The sequence below is a fragment of the Arachis ipaensis genome, chromosome B06 (genome assembly GCF_000816755.2).
Source record: "Arachis ipaensis cultivar K30076 chromosome B06, Araip1.1, whole genome shotgun sequence".
NCBI lineage: Eukaryota > Viridiplantae > Streptophyta > Magnoliopsida > Fabales > Fabaceae > Arachis > Arachis ipaensis.
In genome coordinates, this window is record NC_029790.2 from 102,720,767 (window position 1) to 102,726,557 (window position 5,791).

Here is a 5,791-nt window from a genome sequence, read left to right on the forward strand (position 1 = left end):
TCTTCTCCTTCTCGTTCTTCCTCTATTCCTCCGTTTCCAGGTATTTGAAAAAACTAATTTTGATGTTCTTTGAATTAATTTATTATAGTTTAGTTAGAATTTAATTTTTAGTTAGTAAATTACTTTGTTGTTGTCTAATTTGCTGTTCTGTGATTTGTTGTTCTACAGATTATTATTGCTGTGTCTAAAAGTTTGTTATATATATATAAGAGCAAATAAAAATAAGTTTATAGAGTGATATAGAGATTATTGAACTCAGAGGCTAAAAAGCCTGCGCAAACATTGTAAACAATTTTGCTGTATAGGGCAACACACAAAGAAGTGCTAATCAGAGAGAATATTTAGGATTAAATAGGACAGAATGTCAGAATAATTTTGAAGTTTCTTTACACAAGCGTTCATATTCTTATGCTAATTAAAATATAAAATCCATTCTATCTTGTCTTGTTTTGATAGGATATTCTCACGCTTCATCTAAATTATTATTTGAATAAAAACCATCATCAGTATTGATTTACATTATTTTCATTGTTCTATTACCATTATTTTGTGTGTCTTGTAGCATGCCGCTGAAGCATTTCTACATCTGTTGTGCTCATTGAGAGAAGAAATCGGAGGTTGTTATGCTCCAAAGATGAGTTCTTTAGCAGACATTTTTGCTTCTAATAATAGAATTCTTACTCGAATACATAGGGACTGACAGAATGAGCATGAAAGATGGCACCAACTCTAACTTGGACCTTTTGATGGGATTCTTAGTAGCAGCTTGACCTGTCAGAGTTGCTCATCCCAGGTATAGAAGGCTTTCAATGCAGTTCTCTTACCTTTGCTATTAATTGTGTGTACACTTTATGTATTGTCATACAGTTTTGATTTGACACTATTGCATTAGGAGGAGAAAGGTTCCAAGGTAATCGAAATGGCTAAAATAGGAGAAATGTTAGAATTAACTAATTGATTTTGTATGATGACATGGGTTAGATTTGAGAAGCTAAGAAAAGACTCAGTTGTAGCTCTATCTAAAGATAATGGTACTCCTAACCTTTATTTCTAATGTAAATGTTTTCTCGTATCTGTCTGAAATTTTAATTTAATTTCAAACTGTATATTTGTTTGTTTTGCAGATCTCAATTAACTTGGAACAATTTGATTGTTTGCCTCTTTCACCTGTACTTAGTGGTTCCACCCTGGTGAGTTTCAAAAATTCAGCGCCAATTATATTGTTGTTTTAATTTCAATATTGTTTCTTGGGTAACTGAAATTCTGCAAGCCTTCATGAGCTCCCTGATAGCTGATGTCTCTCGCTTCAGATATTTGGATGTGCACTGCTGGATTGCTCGAAGCAATTCATTGTTGCTGAGCATGTTGAGAACTATCACTGCCACTACTGTTGGCATAATGCTGCGATCAAGTATCTTTCATTAATGGAATGAAATGAGGTAATTGTTTCGAGGAGAGAATAATGAAAGAGGAGAGATATGATTATCAAGTTTCATTTGTTCTTTTAATTATAAACATAGAAGAAAATATGTTTTGGTTACTTATTGCATTCCACTGTCGTCAAGTCTCACAAATATAACACGATTATTCCTTGAGCTATGCTAATACATCTTGTCCGACTTTAATTTAAGTTTGAGCTTATTTGTAAAAGTATTACATAATCAAAAACATATATAATCAAAATTTTAACTAAAAGTTAATAATAATAATGTAATTTAATGATAACAAGTAGAAGTTCTTCATCTATTGACCGAAAACAGCTTTAACTTTAACTTTTATAATGTATCATGTTTAGAGGCATTTTAGAAAGTTGTTTGGAAGGAGTAAGGTGTTAAATTGATGTTGTTTTAACTTTGTTTGTGTCTGATATTGTTGCTGGTTTTTTTATTTTGGTTTTGCATTTTGCATGAGTACTTGATAGGAGTTTTATTTTTTTGTAACAGGTGCCCCTGCCATGACTTCTAGGTTACAGGATTTTTGAAAAACCTCAGGTTAGTGGGGTTCTTAGAATTCATCATCAATTTGTTCTAAAAATTTGAAAAAGGCATTAGAATTTAGATGTATAACTTTTGAAAAAAGGACAGGAAAAATTTCTAGAAGTAGAACTCCTCAAATTTTTATCATCAGAATCAATGTTGCATCAAATGGTACATTGAGTTAAATCGGAAATACCCTATCATTTGTTTGGTTGTTTTCTAAAGTAAGAAAGTCATCATTAGGTTTATCCTTATCTTCTTTCAAATGTCATTGCAGGTGACACAGGCAACAAAATTGGGACCTATAGCATTACCTTGTGTACCAATTTTCACAATGTACCTTTTTATGTGGCTGCACCGCTGACTTCAATTGATCTGTCACTTTCTTTTGGAGAAGAAATCGTCATCGAGGAGAGATCTCCGAAGGAGTTGTTGAACATGCGAGGAGGACTTGGAGAGCAAGTTGCTGCCTCATGATAAATGTTAAAGAAATTTTGTTCATAATGAGAAAAATATGTATTTTATTTACTTATGTTTATTATTTATTTGACTTGGTAACTTGGCAAGTATGTAATTGACACTTGGAACACCTTTCTACATACATGCAATATATATTATTAGCTTATTCTCCCTACATTGATTAAATTGAATTTAAGCATTGTTAGTGTGTGTTATATATCCTATAAATATAACAAAGGCAAAAAATATATTGTTTTAGATATAAAAAAAGAGAACTTAAGAAAAATTCAATAAGGTGTTGCTTTAGGTATTAAAAAAAATTCAAATAAACTTAAATAAGTGTTGCTTTAGGTCTATAGAAAGGCAACTTAAAAAAATCTGGGCAAGTGTTGTTTTATGTATTAGAAAATACAACTCGTAAAAAGGGTTGCCATAAAGTCTTTGTTAAAGTGTTGTGTTTGGATCCTCTAAGGCAACCCTTATGTGGAGTTACTTTTTTTTGTAGAAAAGGCAACGTTTCCTGAAGGTTGCCATAAAAAGGGTTCCCTTTTATACACAAAAGCGTTGCCTTAGATCAAAGGTAACGGCCGTATAGCCAACCCCCCAAAAAGCGTTGCGTTTTGTCGGAAAGTGTTGCCTTTGATCAAAGGCAACACATTTCCTTATTATAGGCAACGTTTTTAAAAGGTTGCCTCAGCCCGAATTTGTTGTAGTGATAGGCAAGTAACAACCTGAAAATTTTGAAGTAAATCATTAATTATAGCAAGGATTTTCGAAAATTATAATAATAAAAAATGAAAAGAAATTGATTTTGAAAGGATATGATTGAAAAGATATGATTTGAAAAAGATTTGATTTTGAAAAATTATGAAGATTTGAAAAAAAAATTGAATTAAAAACAAAATTTTCCCTCTAGTGTCCTTCTCGCGTTAAACGCCCAAAATGCTACCTTTTGGGCGTTAAACGCCCAGCCAGGTACCTTGGCTGGCATTTAAACGCCAGTTTTCCTTCTTCACTGGGCGTTTTGAATGCCCAGCTTTTTCTGTTTGATTCCTCTGCTGAATATTCTGAATCTTCAATTCTCTGTATTATTGACTTGAAAAGACATAGTTTTGAGAATTTTTTTTTTAATTTTTCAATGATGAGAAACAATCAAAATACAATTAATCTTAGGAAACTCAAATCATACAATGCATGCAGGACACCAAACTTAAAAATTTTCATATAAGAGACACTAACAAATTGAGAATGCATATGAGAAACAACAAAACACACAAAACAAGAGAATTTAAAGATCAGAGCAATGAAATCATCAAGAACAACTTGAAGATTAATGAATAACATAATGCATGTATTCGAAAAATGCAAGAATAAAGACATGCAATTGACACCAAACTTAAAAATTGATACTAGACTCAAACAAGAAACATAAAAATATTTTTGATTTTATGGTTTTATAAATTTTTTTTTGTGATTTTTCGAAAATTGAGTGGAAAAGAAAATAAAGTGATTCAAAACTTTTAATAAGAATTCCAGGAATCATGCAATGTTAGTCTAAAGCTTCAGTCTAAAAAGATTAGACATGGTTATCCAAGCTGCAGCAGGACAATACATTCAGCAGCTAAATTGATGAGAATCAATCAGCTTTTGTGATGATAAGAACATCACCTTGAAACTCTAGAATTCATTCTTAAAAATTCTGAAAAAATAAAAAGAAAAGTACCTAATCTAAGCAACAAGATGAACTGTCAGTTGTCCAAACTCGAACAATCCCCGGCAATGACGCCAAAAACTTGGTGCACGAAATTGTGATCATCAACAATGGCGCCAAAGGACTTGGAGCTCTTAAACGTGAATCACACTTTGTCACAATTCCGCACAACTAACCAGCAAGTGCACTGGGTCGTCCAAGTAATACCTTACGTGAGTAAGGGTCGATCCCACAGAGACTGTCGGCTTGAAGCAAGCTATTGTCATCTTGTAAATCTCAGTCAGGCGGATTCAAATGGTTATGAAGGATTGATAATTAAAGATAAATAAAACATAAAATAAAGATAGAGATACTGATGTAATTCTTTGGTTGGAATTTCAGATAAGCGTATGAAGATGCTTTGTTCCTCCTGAACCTCTGCTTTCCTATTGCCTTCTTCCAATCATTCATTCTCCTTTCCATGGAAAGCTTTATGTTGGGCATCACCGTTGTCAATGGCTACTTCCCGTCCTCTCAGTGAAAACGTTCCAAATGTGCTGTCACCACACGGCTAATCATCTGTCGGTTCTCGATCATGCTGGAATAGGATCTGTTGATCCTTTTGCGTCTGTCACACGCCCAACAATCGCGAGTTTGAAGCTCGTCACAATCATCCCTTCCCAGATCCTACTCGGAATACCACAAACAAGGTTTAGACTTTCCGGATCTCAAGAATAACTGCCAAGAATTCTAGCCTATACCACGAAGGTTCCAATCTTAGATTAGAAACCCAAGAGATACACATTCAAGCTTGTTTGCATGTAGAACGGAAGTGGTTGTCAGTCACGCGTTCATAGGTGAGAATGGTGATGAGTGTCACATAATCATCACATTCATCATGTTCTTGGGTGCGAATGAATATCTCAGAGAAGAAATAGACTTGAGTTGAATAGAAAAATAATAGTACTTGTATTAATTCATGAAGAACAGCAGAGCTCCACACCTTAATCTATGGTGTGTAGAAACTCCACCATTGAAAATACAAAAGTGATAATGGTGTAAGCATGGCCGAATGGCCAGCCTCCAAGTTCTAGGGACTAAACGTCCAAAGATGAAAATACAATAGTATAAGGTCTTATTTATAGAGAACTAGTAGCCTAGGGTTTACAAAAATCAGTAATTAATGCAGAAATCTTTTTCCGGGCCCACTTGGTGTGTGCTTGGGCTGAGCATTGAAGCTTCCATGTGTAGAGACTTTTCTTGGAGTTAAACGCCAGCTTTTGTGCCAGTTCTGACGTTAAACGCCAGAATTCTTGAGCTGACTTGGAACGCCTGTTTGGGCCATTAAATCTCGGGCAAAGTATGGACTATTATATATTTTTGGAAAGCCCAGGATGTCTACTTTCCAACGCAATTAAGAGAGTGCCAATTGGGCTTCTGTAGCTCCAGAAAATCTACTTCTAATAAAGGGAGGTCAGAATCCAACATCATCTGCAGTCCTTTTTCAGCCTCTGAATCAGATTTTTGCTCAGGTCCCTCAATTTCAGCCAGAAAATACCTGAAATCACAGAAAAACACACAAACTCATAGTAAAGTCCAGAAGAGTGATTTTTATTTAAAAACTAATAAAAACATAATAAAAACTAACTAAAATATACTAAAAACA

The 5,791-nt window shown here is 33.9% G+C and overlaps 1 long non-coding RNA gene across 2 annotated transcripts; it reads left to right on the forward strand.

Moving 5' to 3' along the window:
* LOC110264085 lies at positions 712-1,447 on the forward strand. 2 transcript variants are annotated; one of them, XR_002349819.1, is made up of 3 exons: positions 712-1,031; positions 1,125-1,190; positions 1,311-1,447. It is a non-coding gene; the product is annotated as an uncharacterized LOC110264085 (long non-coding RNA). The 2 variants fall into 2 exon arrangements; XR_002349818.1 differs by having other exon boundaries at positions 721-793.